Below are 18971 nucleotides of genomic sequence, written 5' to 3' on the forward strand. Positions count from 1 at the left end.
GTTAGGGTTTTGTTTTGTTGTGTGTTTGTTAGAGAGACCAGAGTTGAAGAAATGTGTCTTGCACTTGGAGTAGAAGAGGGAAGGGGGAGGATTGCAATTGTCTGTGACTATATACTTAGGACAGTAAATGAATAAGTTAAACTTAAAAAATTATTTCTAATCTTTTCTAGTAATAGTGATCTTAGGTGTTTGCAGCCATGGTAGAAACAGTCTTTCAGATTATTGCTAAAAATTAGCAACATTCAACTTGTATAAAATGAGAATCAACACTGTAAATATTATATTTCTGATAATAAAACAATAATGAGTGAATGCCAATGCGTGAACTAATGCGCTTTTTAAAAAATTTTCAGTGGGATATTGGTTTTAGTTGTTCTTTATACCTGCTTGAAGAATATACACCCCTTAAAGAACACCTGAATTAACTAATTTCCTATAGATAGAGATGCTACAGTGTATTGATTTTTAAAATTAATTTGGGTTTAAAGAAAACCGCTGTAGATGGAGGAATATCTTTTTTAGGACTGCAGCCCATGCTTTAAACAAAGCCACAAGCCAAATGAGAAACAAATCATTGGAATACATATTGCTAGTATCCAGGAAATGAGGATTCCATCTTTTCATGACTGCAGCCAGTAATATTATTCTATTAGGTTTACAGAATGATTAATGCCATATAGTAGCCTTTGTGGATGCATAACAGTTGTTTCTCATGGATTTAAATTAGTAAATGCAAATGAGTAAAAAATCGAAGTGGTAAATCCCACACTGTAATTGTTTTGTGTTTATTTAGGCTCAGCTTTGTTTATCTCTGCAATGTCAGTTGTGATTAGGGATGTTAGATATTGTGTACTTTAGTATTTGTGTAGCCACAACAATTTTCAGCTGTTACACTGTTATTAAAATACTCCCCAGGGGCAGGGCCTGCATATATTGCACTCCTGAGTCCTGGCCCCAGTCCTTGGGAGCCCCCTGCCATTCTGTATCAGAGGCAGCAGTGCCAGGTGTCAGGCGGAGCTGGTTCGCAAGAGGAGCTGGTTTAATAATTGGCTCCCCATGCAGACCAGTTGCCGCCTGCCACCCCACTCTGCTCCCTCTGATGGAGGGGTGGCAGCAGCCCCTGTCCACGGTGAGACCGAGCTCCCCATGGACAGAGGCTGTGTCAGGATCCCGACCGTCCCTTTTGCCCCCTCTGCTACTGTCTCTGACGCAGCTAGGCAGCTCCTCAGAAATCGGCAGATTCTGGGAGCTGGCTTAAAAGCTGGCTCCCCCTAAGCACAGGCTCCCACCTCTCCTTTCTTGCTGCCTCTGATATGGGAGTGGTGGAGGTTGCGTGTAGCTGTTTGGATTAACTGATAAGGTTTATCGGTTAATCATTTAAACTGCTTATATGCTAACATCCCTAAATGTGATTTGGTATTTATTAGGACATACATAAGTAGCTGCAAGATTAAAGGATGGGGGAACGGAACAAGAATGTTTTTTTTTTTATCAGAAAAAAAAAAAGATCTTATCCCTGGTTCTTGCAGCCTGCATTTTGAATGTAGGGACCACAAGAATCTAGTGCTAGTTGAGGTGATGACTGAAGTAACACGGCTGATTCCCTTGGAATTTAGCACTGTAAGTGGCTTAGAACTAAAAATAGTTCTGCCTGACATTGTACCAGAACAGGAAGCATTTTAAAATATCTTCATTTGTATGTTTCAGGTGAATGAAAATATCCACATGTTAGCTTCCTAAAGCATATGCTCTCTGTTACAGTTTGTTGTTGTTGTTGTTGTTGTTACTAGACTACCTGACTGTTAGATGTAATTCTAAGATGTACTATTTTAGGGATGTATGTTTAACATAGGGATGTGCAGGTTTAAGTGGTTAACAGGTAAGCCTCCCCCTTAATGGGAGAGACTTACCGTTTAAGATTAACCGGTGGGGGCTGGGGCAGCTCTCTGCCTGCTGCAGGCAGGGGGCTGCTTCAGCCCTGTGGAGGTACTGCCACAGATGGGAGTGCTCCAGCCCTGTAGGAACTGCGGGCCGGGGTGCCTTTCAGGCAGAGGCTGTTCTGGCCAGGATGTTGGAGCAGCCTCTTGAGGGGAGCACTGGCCTGCTTCAGGTAGTGGCTGCTTTGACTGCCCTCTGGCAGGAAGGGGTTGGGGTGTGTGTGGGGGGGGGGTACAGACGGCATTCAGCTGGGCTGGAATAGCTCACTCATTTGTCTCCCTTTAATCAGTTAACTGGTTAAACAATGTTTAACTAATTAGCCATATAAATGGAATTTCATGTCCCTAGTTTAACATGGAAAAAACATTTCAAAATGAAAATGTAATTGTAGCTTTATATATGCTGTGTGTAATTCCATTACTTGGGTCAATTTTAATGAAGCAACAAAATATTAACTGTAAATTTTGTGACTGTAAGTAGAGTTATTGACATCTTAATTAACTATTTATTCAGCACTATAACTATACATAGTACTGTATAGAACAATATAGATGATATGCTAAATTTTTCATTGCCTTGTGTACTCATTTATATCTTTTGCAAAGTGAATAAAAAATGGGTGCAAAATGCTAATCAGCATAGAGGAGGGCAAGGTTTACACCAGTAGGATGATGTGATTGCTTTGATTATTTATGCTTATGTCCTAAAAGTTAGTTAGTTTTTCTCTCTGAGTCATTGTAGTGTTAATGATGAATTGTAATGCAATTAATTCACCTTAAGTCCAACATTTGTTATATGATGGTGTATGAGAATGACATCATGGTCTTTGATGAGCTATATGTCTTTGATTGCTGTAAAACAGTTTCAATTTTAATGAGGAAAAACAAAAGAAACAGAGAGGTTTGTCTAACCTGCTTTTAAATATCTTTGGTGATGGAGATTTCACAACCCCCCTAGGCAATTTATTCCAGTGTTTAACCATCCTGACACTTAGAAAGTTTTTCCTAATGTCCAACCTAAACCGCGCAATTTAAGCCCATTTCTTTTTGTCCTATCCTCAGAGGCCAAGGAGAACAAGTTTTCTCCCTCTTCCTCTTAACACCCTTTTAGATAATTGAAAACTGCTATCATGTCCCCTCTCAGTTTTTTCTTTTCTAAACTAAACAAGCCCAGTTCCTTCAGACTTCCCTCATGATTATTTTTTCTAGACCTTTAATCATTTTTGTTGCTCTTCTCTGGACCTTCTCCAATTGCTCCACATCTTTCTTGAAATGTGGAGCCCAGAACTAGACACACTACTCCAATTGAGGTGCAAAGTAGAGCGGAAAAATGACTTCTCGTGTCTCGCTCACAACACTCCTGTTAATGCATCCCTGAATCATGTTTGCTTTTTTTTCAACCATGTTGACTCCTGTTTAACTTCTCCTCCACTAAGACCCCTAGATCCCGTTCATCAGTACTCCTTCCTAGAAAATCACTTCCCGTTCTCCATATGTGAGACTGATTGTTCCTTCCTAAGAGGAGTACTTTGCATTTGTCTTTAAACTTCATCCTGTTTACCTCAAACCATTTCTCTATTGTATTTTATTCTGTTCGACAAATCTTTGGAAGAGAGAAACATCTCTTTGGTTACTGGCCAGATGTCACTGATATTGGCTTCTGTTTTTATAACTGGGGTCCTGTCTCTCATTATCTCTCAGAGATCTTGATCAGCAGACATAATGCCAGACCCCACTCCTGATTTGCTCTAGTGTAAATCCATGAAATCGCAGAAGTTACTTGAGTGTAACTAATATCTAAAGCTCTCTTTTTAATGGGCATCTCATAATAGATAGGACCCCCCCCCTTTTTTTTCTAGTTCAGTTATGGAAAGGATACTAAAAACAGATAAAGAGGATTCATAAACAAGTCTGCTTCCTTGGTGTTTTGGGTCAATCATATCCGTGAATTAACTTTAGGATCAACTTTGGCTGGGCTGGTAACCAGTACAGAGGCAAATACTATGCTGCATTTTTTCTTTTATTCTGAAATAAACTAACATTTGATTGCCAGTACCTGTTGTGTTAGGTGCTATATTTTCAGCTTCTGGTAAGGAAAAGAACCAGAATCTGAAGTGCCAGTTGTGTCTGATGGGCACAAATATTTTTTTTTCTATGAAAAGAATGATCTTTTAAAAGAAATATATTGAAATGGAGAATACCATCCAACCGAAACACTGACTTGCTTTAATGCGTTGAACAAGGCTTACACTTATGCTCCTCTATGTAATCAAATGTTCCTCAGGGTAATACTTAAAGCAGTCTTATTTCCATTACCAAGATAAGATATTTGGAGTTAGTTCCTCTCTTGGAAGCTGCCTCTGTAAGTAGAAGGCATATAAATACACCCACATAAGAAGTTATTTACTTACTTGGAATGTGTACAAGCAACAATAAACACTGCAAAACTACAGCCTACCTTTATAATAAAAGAAAATAAGCAATCTATATATGTATCTTACACCCAGGAACACTTTAAAATCCAGTTTTTGTAGAACATAACTAAAATTGTGGAAGTTTGTGATATGAAAGCTCTTCCTAGGAGATTGAATGCCTATGGCAAATTTTATAACTGCTTATGGTTGAGCAATTGATGTTCATTGGGCACAGTTTCATCTGGGTCTTTTGTGGAAATAGTACTGACTCCTGTCAACCCAAGGACATGAGTTGTCTTCCTTGGTTTATATAATTTGGTAGTAATAAAGGATACAAATTGGTAAGTTAATTTATTGATGAAAACATAAATGCAAATAATTGCCTGACGAAAACATATGTTAACAGCAACCATACAAGTCATTGGTTCTACTGAGAAAAAGGAATGACAAACCAGCGTCTAAGAAACAAAGACAGTCTACGTGGTTTGTAAAGCTATTTGCCATATGACATGGTTCAATATGCAAGAAACAAGTGGAAGAGATAACACTTGTCAACAATAAACCCATAAACCAGTACAATGGCACATAAAGCAAGTTATTTCATCTGGAAGTTTTACAAGAAAAATAACATAGTTTCCTTTGCGTCATTCAGGACATTTAGGGTATGTCTAGATTACATCCCTTTTTCGGAAAAGGGATGTAAATTAGACGTATTGAAATTGCTAATGAAGTGGGGATTTAGCTATCCCGGGCTTCATTAGCATAAAAATTGCCACCATTTTTTTCGGCATGGAGCTTTGTTGGAGAATAGCAGCAGTCTAGAGGCTGATATTTTGCTTAAGAAAGTATTTTCCGATAGATCCTGTATACCTCGTTTACCTGTATACCGGCCATTTTTATGCCAATGAAGCACAGGATATTTAAATCCCTGCTTCATTAGCAATTTCGATATGTCTAACTTGCATCCCTTTTCCAAAAAAGGGATGTAGTCTAGACGTACCCTCTGAGTTTCCTACCTTGAGATATGTTTGTGTTACTGGACTTGCCACTCTATGCTGAAATATATTTATTCTTTCAGGAAGAGATGTGGAAAATCTAGAAGCAGAAGGGTTTAGATTTTCTCTTTGCATTTTTTGTCCATGTTCTGTAGAAATATCATGTTATGGCTTATGAATTTGCATTTCTTGTGCTTTAAAAATGTAGAATAATGGTATTTCCTCACATGTTTTTCAATCGTGTTACGAGCTTAAACTCTCAAATGTGATAGCTGGTAAGAAATTAGGCATTGTATCCCCAAACCAGTGTGTGACTACAGTATCTTAGTCTTTTGTATGGCAAGAAAGGTGATTCAGTAATTCACAATCTTAGTAGAGGCTCAGTGGTTTTAATAGGAATCCATATGAAACCTTTTAAAAAGAAACTCATAAGGCCACTTAAGGTGGATGGATGGTCATAAGGTAGGGAGCATGGGAAAAAGAATAAAACAAATGCAATTGAGAGTTTCATAATTTGAGAGTTGAACTTCTCCTCCCATGTGGCATGTAGAGTACTACTTACTAGACTTCTCTGTCTGTTATAATATTCAATTTCAAGGGTGTGTAATTGCACAAATATACTGGACAAAAAGGAGCACATAAAATTCTTGATATTTTGATAGGAAATTACATCTTTGAAAGAGAGACTAGAATCTGGAGTAGGGATGTAAAATCCCATTTAATTGGCTAACTGGTTAAACATATTGTTTAACAGGTTAACCGATTAAAAGGGGGAGCGAACAAAGGGAGTAGGCAGGGCAGGTGGGGAGCTGCTCCAACCCAAAGGTTAACCAGTTAAACCTTCGCATCCCTAATCTGGAGCTGTATAATCACTAAGTAGTAATTTCTTTTTCAGATTTAATAAGGCAGCCTGCTGTACATTATGCTTTTTTCAGTAAATTTTGAAAGATGTTTCAAGTTGAGAGTATTTGACCTTTTGCTTACTATGGTAACTTATCTGTTTACTTTTGGTCCACATGTACTCTACGTGATGACAACATTACTAGCTGTGTTTATACTTACCTTTCAGGATGACCATCTGAACTGGCTAAGACATTTTACTTATCTTCTTTTGCTGCTTCTATACATTTCTAGAACACAGGGACATCTGCTACTATATTTGATTGATCATCTGTGTGCTTTGCAGAAAAGCTCTGTGGGATATTTCAGCTCGCAGTTCATTTTAATATTTATAGGGGTCATAAATTAAAAACAGGACAACTAGAGGCAGTTACAAGTTGAAAGCTCTGGTGAGGATGAAATTCTTTGAACTCCACTGGATGGCACTAATTTATTGAGTATGTTGAATGATGCTGTTGGTTGGAGAAGACCAAAGGAACCTAGTGGTATATGTTGGAAGATGTTAATTTTGAAACAGTAAAGTTGAGGAAAATAATAAAAATCTGCAATAGATGTGAATTATGTATGTAGCTACATGATAGTGTAGTAAAATATAGTAAAAACTATGGGTGCTTCTTCCCCCTTCCATTACTTAAGCTTGAAACAGCACATATCATTTAGCTAATTGCGCATGTTTTAGAAGCTGTAGCAAAAAGGGGAACTAGCTGTTTAGACCCATTTCTCAAGGACTGGATTACACGTATTACTTGAGTTAGGGAAATTTGCTAATTGCTATTGCTTAAGTAAGCTATACTGGTGGTTGTTACTGAGTGGAATAAAGTTGAAGTATGCTAACCAATAACGCTGCAACACGAAGCTAAGGTAACAAATCAAGACATGCCAAGTTAGATAAGAAAGTTAAAGAAAGTATAAAAAAGGATGCTTAGCCTACGCCCGAGGTCGGCTTTGCTTTGAGCATTGAGTTCCTTAGCCGAACCTTGGTTGCAACCAATAAACTTGAGTTGGACCCAGCCTGAAAGTGTGACTCTCTTCTTGGGGCAAATCAGACTAGCCTCCAAGGGGACGAAACCAGCAATTTATGCAACAATAGTACTGTATTCTTGAAAGCTCATGGACTTTTTACAGTTACAAGCAGTGAAAAACCCTGGGAAAATTAGTTAATGTTTCAGACTATATGGAGAGATTGCAATGTAAGCAGAATATGAGGCTAGAGAAAATAACCGGAAATTATTTATTACATAGATGTATTGATTTAGCTCCATTCTGTAATACCTTGATTCATGATCTTCCTTTTCCCACCCAAGAGTCTATTTAGATGATAATAGATTGAGTGTTCAAGAACAATACCAAGGAAACAACTTTCTGCAAAGTAGGGATGTCACTGGTTAACCAGTGCCCCGGTTGGGCTGGAGCAGCTTCTCCTCCCTGCCCTGCCACCGCCTCACACGTTGTCAGGGGGCTACTCCAGCCCAGCCTGGCTCACCGTGCTGTGTCATGGATGGGAAGTGCTACAGCCCTACTGGAGCATCCCCTGCCGGTGGCGGGCCTGACATAGCTGGGGCAGTCCGTGGTGCGGTGGACACAGGCTGGAGCAGCCCAGTCAGGGGTCCGCTCCAGCCTGACAGGTTCCCACTGCATCATGGGATGGGGGGGAGGGGCGCTCTTCCTGCGGGATCCTCTTTTAAGTTGTTAACCAGTGAAATGTAACAGTTAACTGATTAAACTGGATTTTACATCCCTACTTAAAAGTTGGCTTTTTCAGAATAATGATATTGCAGATCTGTGTTATAGGCTATACATTTTTCTGTCCAGATGATTTCTGGGAGTTCTACCTCTGTAGTAATATTTATTCTTCACATAGTGGATTCTATAGTTTCTTATGACATAAGAATGGCCATACTGGGTCAGCTCAACGGTCTATCTAGCCCAGTATCCAAATTCCCAAAAGTCATCATCTTAGATCACTCTATGGGAAGGGATCCATTCTACCAGAAGTGGGGATTGAACTCATGCAGACATATTGTCAATTGGAATGTCAGTCTAATATGCCTTAATCACTCAGCCATTCTGGCAAGCAAACAGCTGCAACATCAAGTAGTTTATTCTTTGCAAAGTAAATGCCTCCTCACCCATCCTCCAAATTATGATACTGTTAACTGTACTGTACATAATCAACATTCGCTACTGCAGAGATTAATGAATTTGAGGTTATGTTCAGGAAAGAGGCTTTGCATCCAGCTTCTTGAAGGCCATTGACAGATAAATAAGTACTCCATAATCCCTTCTCAGGCACTTCAGCATCCAGGAGCTTGGTCTGACAGAACAGAAAAATACTTTCATTAGAATAATGGATTACTAAGACCACACCTTCTAGCCTTCACTTTGATTAATGTCAAAATGGTATCAACATGGCAGTGCCTTAAAGTGCTGGGTTTCACAAGAGCATATTTTATTGTAGCCAGTAGGGCATATGTGAGTAGTCAAGTACTCAATAAGCCAAGGCTTATCGGGTAGTCGAGTTGACTACTCGCATTCCTCCCTCCCCTTGCTGCCTCTGTTTTAGAGGCAGCAGAGCGGGGGGAGAAGCAGGAGCTGGTGCTGTGGGAAGCTGGTCTAAAGTCGTTCCCCCAGCACCCTCTCTGTGGTGCTGCTTCTCCCCTCCTCCCCCCCTCCCCCATTGCTGCTGCCTCTCTGAAAGGCAGCAGCACGGGGAGGGGGCACAGTAGGGCAGGCTCGGCAGAGGCTGCCTTATTTGTGGACTGCTCCTGGAGCAGCCTTTGTTCATGGAGGCCAGGGCTGCCAGAGGCAGCCCCTGTCTGCCGGGGGGGCCCAGCTCAAGGTCCAGGAGCTACCCCCACTGTGGCTCTGCAGTTTAAATGTAGTAGGAGCCGGGCTGCCTGCTCGCCTGGCTCTTACTGCATTTAAACTGCAGAGCCACAGCGTGGGAGTAACTCCCAGAGGCTTTCCCCTTATTGAGTAATTGTGTAGTTGATAGGTTATGGTGAAGATAGTGTTAGACTTTCTTCCCTGAAGTATCCACCATTCTAGACATAGAAAAACCCATGAATTATGGTTATCTAGTACATCAATATGGAGGTAGAGTTCCTCTTACGATTTTTGTTTTTAGATAAAAACTACTCTGGTTGGTATCACTTGCTGAATTGATAATCCTATCCCTACTCTCTCTGCCTTCATGAAGGAGAGAAACCCTTCTGCGCATGGTTCTTTCCATCCAGTGTGGCTATTGTTTGGAAGGGAGAATCTGTGGGAAAAACTGGTGAGAGATCACTAAGCATGATCAGTGGTTGCAAGCAATTGAGTGACTCAATATATAATATCAAAAGGCTCCTGCTTCTGTATTTAAAAAAGGATTTTTGTATTTTAAATGGAATGCAGCAATTGAGGCAGCTTGCCTTAGCACTGGGGCTTGTCATTTCAGAGAGGCACACTAGGGCATATTTTCTTGCAGCTAATAGTTAAGCTGTTTCCCACTTTGCTGCACAGCACACTGGGGAATTCTAGAGCATTCAGCAATTGTGATTTTTAGTATCTGACACCAGCCGTCAGGATCACCACTGTACCTCCATTGTGAGCCAGTCCTCCACTTGGCTGGCAAACTCTTTGGCTATGTCTAGACTGCAAGCCTCTTTTGAAAGAGGCTTTTTCGAAAGTATCTTTTGAAAAAGCCTCTTTCGAAAAAGAGCGTCTAGACTGCAAGCAGTACTTTCGAAAAAGCAAGCCGTTTTTTCGAAAGAAAGCAGCGAGTGAGTCTGGATGCTCTCTTTCTAAAAAGCCCTCTTGGCATTCAGGAACGCCTTTTTTCGAAAGAGCACTTTTGAAAAAAGGCGTTCTTCCTCGTGAAATGATGTTTACCGCCGTAGAAAGAAAAGCTGCGTTCTTTTGATTTAATTTCGAAAGAACGCGGCTGCAGTCTAGACGCAGTTGAAGTGTTTTCGAAAAAAGGCTACTTTTTTCGAAAAAAACCCTGAGTCTGGACACAGCCTTTGAAATCACTTTGGGAAGAGCAGCATTTGACCCAGTACTGTCAGTTTGCTCTCCGCCAGAACTTTCATCAAGATATCTGTCCCCATAGGAGTTGAATCAGACTTACAATGATGCATGCTGTATATGGCAGAATCAAAATCTATTTTCATTTCATTTGGTTGGCAATTTGCCTTCAGGCTTTTATGTTTTAAGTATTGTGAAGCGCTTTGATTTGATTTTTTTTTTTAGTTATTTTTTACATAGAAAATTATTGTAGGTTCAGTTGATTCTGGTTCTTTAGAAGTAATTACAGCTATCATTCATTAGGTGCCACACACTGGAAACTACATGAACTCGCTTCAGTAAAACAGCCAGTCTTTTTGTCTCTTGTTTTTCTGTTAATGCCATTATTTTTTACATAAGTTGGAGCACTTTAGGAGTATGACATTTGAGGAGGCAAACAATTGGGGATATAAATCACTGATTTGGAATTTCATGCTCGCCATGTAGTTCATGTTTCTGTTTGCTGTTGGTTTTGGTTTCAGATTAAAAAACAATACTTATTGGAACAGAAACAAAACCTACGGAAAGCATATCAAGCACATACACTATTGAAAGATAAGTAATCCCTGAAACATCCTTAGGTACACATGTCTCTGGAATTTGTGGATATTTCTGGACCAATTAATTATATTTCCTAAAATCTTTCATACCTGTATTTTTTTAAAGCATTCTTCACAGCCACTTCATCCCATTTGCCATTTTGTTCTGTTTTTCACTCCGTTTGTTAGAACATGTTTTTAACCCTGCACAACCTTTTAAAACATTCTCATTATTGTATTGTATTAAGTGTAGCTACTAATAGTTGGGAATAGTTTCTTTCGCAGAAGCTGGGTAGAGACCAAATGGCTGCTGTTTGAATGTTTGGGCATAACACAAATATAAATGTAAATCAGTGTCAAGAGGGGAAATTCAGTGAAGCATATCGAGTTCTATTTGATTTGCTCTATTGACATAATAATCAGGGCTTACTGTTGAGGTGGGTGGAGACATGGTGAGGATAAATGCAAGATCCTTTTTCCAGATCAGAAGATGGAATACTATGTTATTTGACATTCTTTGAAAACAGATGGAAAACACTACTTATGAGTTTGCAAGCGGTAAGTTTTTTGGAACAGTTTTTACCTAAAAAAAAAAACCCCTCCTCCCCTTAAAAACCAAACAAACCAAAAAAAACCCAACATGGCTTAAAATGCTCAGCAACTGTAATTCTTTTCTGATTATTGGAGACAAATTTGTGTGATGCTGATATGGGCTCTGCTATTAAGTCAGCACTTTAACAATCTTAGTTGAATGTATTAAACATTTGGGAAAAGCATGAATAAAATGAGAATGACTAATTAAGTTGATAAGTTCACTGGATTGTATATTGTTCTGTAGACTACAGCCTTCTAGCAATACACTTTGAATTTGTGTGTTCTTAGGACACTGATGAGATGTTTTCTGATGTGCTGGGAATAAGGGGCTCAAAAAGAGAGAACCATTGTTGTAAGAGTTAAAAATATCCATTATTTTTATCCAAAATAAGCATTTGAGTTAGTGGCATGTGACTCAGTAGGCACTTCCATTAATTGTTTGTGCATGTTGCCATTTAAAATAAATGCACACTTGTATGTACAGGATTGTGGCTAGCTGAGGGTTTTATTTTTATATCTAGTGAATTTTTGAAAAGGTATTGAATGACAAAAGGAAATGTTCATATAGATCTGTGCCTCATGCTTTCATCTCCTGTGGCATCTTATTCGACTTTAGTGAAAGCAAACAATGAGAACTTCTTATTTACATACTCAATTTGTGCCTTTTCTTTAGTGAGTACAAAATAATGGGCCTGAGTCTCCCTTACATTAAGGTCCCTTTGCACCACTGTGGAAGTATAAAAGAACTTCAAAGCAAAAGTAAATTTTATTTATGCCCACTTTAAAGCCATTGGAGCCGTGAAAATGGGCTTCAGTGTAAAAGAAATGCAGTCTTCTTTATTCTATACATTTATTTATTCATTCTTTCAATTATATATTCTCCAGTTGTTCTGAAATTCCTCTGCTTTAATGTAACTTGGAGCATCCTTTATGTAAAAAATATAGGTTTGTTTTCCAGCCCCAATTGGCTCCTGTAGAATCTTACCTCTTTTCCTTCTCAGTCCTCTCCAGTATAAAGCCTGCAAAGACTGATTTTTCCTTCCAACCAACAAGGGCTTGAGGTAGCTCCCGAGTCCAGCTGGGCTGATCTTGAATCAGTTGAAGTTGTCAGTAGAAAGTGACATAAACTTCTGCTTCGGGCTTTATATTCTCCCTCATTAATGTTTTATGCCACTAGCTGATAAGGAAACAAAGGACTAAGAGAAAGTTTTAAACTAAGATTGCCCATATAGACACTAGGGATTTTAAATGCATGTAATTGATTAACTGTATAACCGCTGAAAATTTCACTCCTAGTGCACACCAGTTCCCGCCTGCCACCTCGATCTGAGGAAGCTGGCTGCTGCCTTGCGCTGCTACCTCTGATACAAAGGCAGCAGTGTAGGGCGACGGGTGGTTCCCCAGGTGCTGGTGCACACAGAGAGCCGGCTTTTAAGCCAGTTCCCCATGCATACTGGCTCCTGTCTGCCACCTCGCACTGTTGGCTCTGATATAGAAGCAGTAACCCAGGGTGAAAGGCAGCTCTCTGGGAACCAGACTGGGAGCCAGTTGTAGCAATTTGGATAACTGATAAGTTAATGCTTGTTGGTGACCTGTTTACATGGCTCCTCTCTTACATCCCTAAAGGCAACTGGTGGTGCTATTACAGGTTGAACCTTTCTAGTCCGGTATTCTCGGGATCTGCTGGTGCCAGATCAGAGAATTTGATGAACCCTGGCAGGTCAAAATTGTCCAGCAGCATTATCAACAAATCCACTGCTTACTGGGCTCTTAGCAGATATTTGGGGTAAATTAGAGCTAAATAAAAACACGGAACACTGAAAATCAGAACTGGAGGCTGTAAACAAATTTATGGGACCACGGCTGCATGAGAAAGAGAGAGAGTGTGTGTGTGTGTGTGTGTACACACACTAGTTCTCAACTGCTGACTGCCCACGCCGGGTCCTCTGGGACTGAGGCTGAAGTATACCCTCCAGGCACATGTCCAGTGGCTGCTGGAGCTGAACCCATCTGTTCACAGTGGCTTTGGGGGCCAAGGCTAGAGTACATATTTTGGCAGATAGGCAACATTTTATTTGCATATATGCATATTCATTATTTACATGATGTATATGCAAATAAAATATCAGTCCACCAAACATTTGTGAATGTGTTTGCTGGTCCGTGGTTAAAAAAGGTTGGGGACCACTGTAGTAGTATATCAGAAGAAGGGAGTTACTTATCAAGTGTAGGAGCAGTGTTATTGAGGTCCATTCAGTCACAGTGGATGGGGCTCACTCTTAGCAACTGATGGGAAGGTATGAATACCAAGAGAAGGAAAGTTGCCTTTGTAGTGAGAGGGTAGCTCAGTGGTTTGAGCATTGGCTTGTTAAACCCAGGGTTATAAGTTCAATTCTTGAGGGGGCTATTTAGGGATCTGTGGCAGATCTGTCAGGGATGGTACTTGGTCCTGCTGTGAGGGCAGGGGATTGGACTTGATGACCTCTTAAGGTCCCTTCCGGTTCTATGAGATGGTATATGTCCATATATTATATTAATTCTAAATCCTTATTCAGTCCTAATTTGATCATGTTAAATTTGCAAGTAAATTGCAGCTCTGTTGTTTCTCTTTGTAGACTGGTTTTGACATTTTTTTTGTGTGGAAGGATGGCTACTCTTAAATCCCTTACTGAGTGTCCAGGTAGGTTACAGTGTCCTCTTGGTTTTTGTTACTTTTCTTGATGTCTGATTTATGTCCATTTATCCTTTGGCCAATATACACCGCTGAGGAGCATTGCTGGCACTTGATGGCATATATCATGTTAGTAGATGTGCAGGCGGATAAACCCTCTGATGGCTTGGCTTATGTAGTTAGGTCCTGTGATGGTGTTGCTTGTATAGATATGTGGACAGATGTAGTGATGGTGTTTGTTGTTCGGGTAGGTTTCTCAGAATTTCTGTAGTGTGGGTGGGGGTGTGTGTGGCTGCTGGTATTTGCTTCTGGTTGGAGGGCTGATGGTAAGTGAGGACTGGCCTGTCTCCCAAGGCTGGTGAGAGTAAGGGATAATTTTCTAGGATAGTTTGTAGATTGTCAATGATGCACTAGAGGGATTTTACCTGGGGGCTTTAGTTGATAACCAGTTGTGTTTTGTTATTTTCCTTGTTGGTCCTTTTCTTTAGTAGGTGACTTCTGGGTACTCGTCTGACTCTGTCACTTTCCCAGGAGCATATTTTAGTTTTAAGAATGCTTGATAAATATCTTTGTAGGTATTTGTCTCTGTCTGAGGGATAGGAACAGATGTGGTTATGTATTAGGGCTTGGCTATAGACAACAGATTGTGCGACATGACCTGGAGGGAAGCTAGAAGCATATAAGTAAGAATAGTGGTCAGTAGGTTTCCAATAGAGCGTGATGTATATGTGACCATTATTTATTTGTACTTTAGTATCCAGGAAGTGGATCTCTTGTGTAGACTGGTCCAGGCTGAGGTTGATGATGGGTTGGAAATCATTGAAATCCCAATGTAATTCTTCAAGGCCCTCCTTTCTGTGGGCCCATATAGTGAAGATGTCATCAGTGTAGCACATGTAGAGGGGGGATGCTAGGGGACAAGAGCTGAGGAAGTGTTATTCTAGGTCAGCCATAAAAATGTTGACATGTTGTGGGGCCATGCAAGTACCCATAGCAGTGCTGCTGACTTGAAGGTATAAATTGTTCCCAAATTGGAAATGGTTGTGGGTGAGGCCAAAGGCATAAAGCTCAGCCAATAGGTGTACCATGGCAGTGATTCCCAACTTTTTTTATATCAGGAACCGGCAAACCCATTCACAAATTTTCAGCGGCAAATAAAATGTTGCCAGTCCACCAAGAGCCTCAGCCCCCGGAGCTCCCCAGTGCGAGCCGTAACCCCTAGACCCATCCGCCCCTCCACGACCCCGCAATGCCAGCTTCTGAGCACAGAGTCCCCTGCATCCAACCCTCCCCCAGTACTAGCCTCCTGCCCTCAAAGCCCCCCAGTGCCAGCCCTGACCCCATAGCCCTTCCACTACTAGCCCTACCCCCAGAGCTCTTCACTGCCAGCTTCCCACTCTAGATGTCCCAGTGCCCCCAAATGTCAGCCCCCTGCTTCTTAGAGCCTCCCATTCTTTAGAACTTTAGTACTAGCCTCTCCCACAGAGTCCCCCAGTATTAGCTTTGCCCCCAAGTCCCCCCAGGACCAGCCTCCTGCCTCTTAGAACCAGCCCCCTACCCCAGAGTCCCCAGCACTAGCCTGGCCCCCTTTAGCCCTCATTGCCTGCCCTGCCCCCCTCACCTTGCCCTGCGCTGCCTCCCAGCCGCCAGCTGAGCACTGCTGCCTGGGTTGTGGATCCTCTAATGCTGTTGTGCCGGTCTCCATGCAGTCTTCCCCTTGTGCAGCAAAGCACTTTTCCCTGTCTGAGAAGAGACCCTGGCACTGGTTGGCTGAGAGGTGGAGAAGGACACGCCTCTCCCGGCGGGAGCGGTATAACCCAGCCCCGGACCGGCTGTTGGGAAATGCTGTACTATGGCATCATCAGGGATACTGCTCCAGCTAACTTTTAGTCCCTTCTTTTGATATACAGGCAGTCCCCGACTTACACGGATCCGACTTATGTCGGATCCGCACTTATGAACGGGGCTTTCTCGCCCCGGAGCTCGCAGGCAGCGGTCCGCCACCTCGACCTCCGGGGCGAGAAAAGCTCCTCCCGGTGCCCCTGCTCTGCTGGGGACCATCTCTAGCAGACCAGGGGCACCGGGAGCAAAGCCGCATCCGTGGCGGGTTTGCTCGCGGTGTCCCTGGTCTGCTGGAGACGGTCCCCAGCAGACCAGGGGCACCGCGAGCAAAGCCGCAGCCGTGGCGGGTCCCGTGCCAGAGCAAAGCCTCAGAGGCGCGGCACCCCGCCGCTGCGGCTTTGCTCCTCGTGTCCCTGGTCTGCTGGGGGGGGGGGGGGGCGCAGCTAGTGTGCTTCCCCCCCCCCCCCCAGCAGACCAGGCTTTTGTTGTGGACCCTGGGGCAGAGCAGCTGGGGTGCTGCCGGTTGGTCCCGCAGCGCCGCTCTGGGCACTACTGGACCAACCCGGCAGCACCCCAGCTGATCTGCCCCAGGCGTCCCCAAGTCAGCCGCTGCTGAAACTGACCAGCGCTGACTACAGGAAGCCCGAGGCACAGTTGCTCTGCCCCGGGCTTCCTGGAATCAGCCGCTGATCAGTTTCAGCAGCAGCTGACTTGGGGACTTGGGGTTCTTAAGTTGAATCTGTATGTAAGTCAGAACTGGCGGTCAGTTTCAGCAGCGGCTGAATCTGGACACCAGTTCCGACTTACATACAGATTCAACTTAAGAACAAACCTACAGTCCCTATCTTGTACGTAACCCAGGGACTGTGTGGAGTGTGTGGAGTGTGTGTGTGTGTATCTTTGCCTCTATAATTTCCACTCCAGTTCATCTCATGAAGTGGGTTTTACCTAGGGAAGTTTATTCCCAAATACATACGTTAGTCTTTAAGGTGCAACAGGACTCCTCATTGTTATTGTATAGATTGCCATTTTGGATAGTAAAGCTGACAGTCATCGAGACAGTTGAATCAGGCAAGATGGGCCTTCAATTCCTTCATGCAGAGAATAATCACCCTACTGAGTGTTGGGCTTACTGTCTTCAGTATGTGCAATTATTATGAATGAATATTTGTCTTACAGTAGTATTGAGAGGCCCCATGTGAGATACTGTCTCTATAGAAGCATACTTAGGGACAATCCCTGTCTTAGAGATCTACAGTCTAGCTGTAGAAAAGGGTTAGTAAGAGGGAATCAGCAAAACAGAGAGTGGAAGTGACTTGCCAGAGGTCACATTGCATGTCCGTGATAGAGGCAGGATGGATTAAAAATTGATTGGGGGGGGGGAATAGAGTTTTATTTAAATTATAAACTTTTCTTTTTAAAAATAAACCATCTCAACTGAATACAAGATATGTTAAGGCCTAAACTACTTGTCTTTGAAAACCTTTAAGTCAGGTGTGGGTAGCCTTTTTTTGTCGGGAGCTGCTGACCCACAGAAAAATCATTCAGGGGGCCACATACAAGTGAGAAGCAAACAAAAACAAGAAAGAAACCCTCAATGACGTGGCCCCCGATTGAGGAGAAAGACACTCCCCACATTCCCCTTGCACAACAGGGGAGTCTGGGAGTGCTAGGGTGGGTACAGGCTAGTAGATTTTGTGTGCTCCAACGGAGGGGCTGAAGTGCCAGCATGGGCTATCCAATGCTGGTGTGAGGGAGCCGTGAGCCTCAGGAGCTGGATCCAGGCAAGCTGGGGGCCGCATCTGGCCCCCGGGCCTTAGGTTCCCCACCCCTGCTTTAAATAAAATAAAACTATGCTGAATCCATGAGTGTTTATCTTAATATTTGAGTTAAAGGTGAATTTTATATATAAATGAAAATATGTATCCCCTGATTCTAACTTTTTAGATCAAGGTTCATAAATATGGCACAACAAGAAATTTCAGCGAGACTAGAAATTAACCTCCAATCACTTCCACTTAGGCATATTTGAAAAATTTCCCAGACTGATCTGAAATAATTAAATCTGCTGGCTATATTTAATCCCTCTATTAAATACATAATTCGGTTGCAAATGTAAAGCGTGTTTTGATAAGAGAAATTTCATAGAATCATAGGACTGGAAGGGACCTGAAGAGGTCATCGAGTCCAGCCCCCCGCCCTCAAGGCAGGACCAAGCTCTGTCTACACCATCCCTGACAGATGTGTATCTAACCTGTTCTTAAATATCTCCAGAGAGGGAGATTCCACCACCTCCCTTGGCAATTTATTCCAATATTTGACCACCCTGACAGTTAGGAATTTTTTCCTAATGTCCAATCTAAACCTCCCTTGCTGCACTTTAAGCCCATTACTCCTTGTCCTGTCCTCAGAAACCAAGAGGAACACATTTTCTCCTTCTTCCTTGTGACACCCTTTTAGATATTTGAAAACCGCTATCATGCCCCCCCTTAATCTTCTTTTTTCCAAACTAAACAAGCTCAGTTCATGAAGCCTGGCTTCACAGGTCATGTTCTCTAGACCTTTAATCATTCTTGTCGCTCTTCTCTGTACCCTTTCCAATTTCTCCACATCTTTCTTGAAATGTGGCGCCCAGAACTGAATGTATCCAAAACGGAATGTATTGTTTAATAAAAACAAACTTTATGTGCTATGTGTTTAATTAAATTCTTTTTACTATCTTAGTGCAGCTTAACGGAAATCATGGTCCAAAAGTTAATTATTTAGTAAATAAACAACATGACATTCACCATTTTGTGTCATTCTAAAATGTACAATTAATAAAAATCTGGAAATATTAGGCTACATAATTGTTTAAATAAACATATATATATATATATATATGTGTGTGTGTGTGTGTGTGTGTGTGTGTGTGTGTGTGTGTGTGTGTGTGTGTGTGTGTGTGTGTGTGTGTGTGTGTGTGTGTGTGTGTGTGTGTGTGTGTACCCTCCTAGGTAGGAAAAAATATACTGAATCTAGCATAAAGGCTGTCT

General features: G+C 42.0%; 1 protein-coding gene across 6 annotated transcripts in view; it reads left to right on the forward strand.

Moving 5' to 3' along the window:
* NCAM1 (neural cell adhesion molecule 1) overlaps window positions 1-18971 on the forward strand; it is a 283565-nt gene that overhangs the window by 16701 nt on the left and 247893 nt on the right. The gene's annotated exons all lie outside the window — the stretch shown is intronic.

Source organism: Pelodiscus sinensis, chromosome 26 (genome assembly GCF_049634645.1).
Source record: "Pelodiscus sinensis isolate JC-2024 chromosome 26, ASM4963464v1, whole genome shotgun sequence".
NCBI classification, from domain to species: Eukaryota; Metazoa; Chordata; order Testudines; family Trionychidae; genus Pelodiscus; species Pelodiscus sinensis.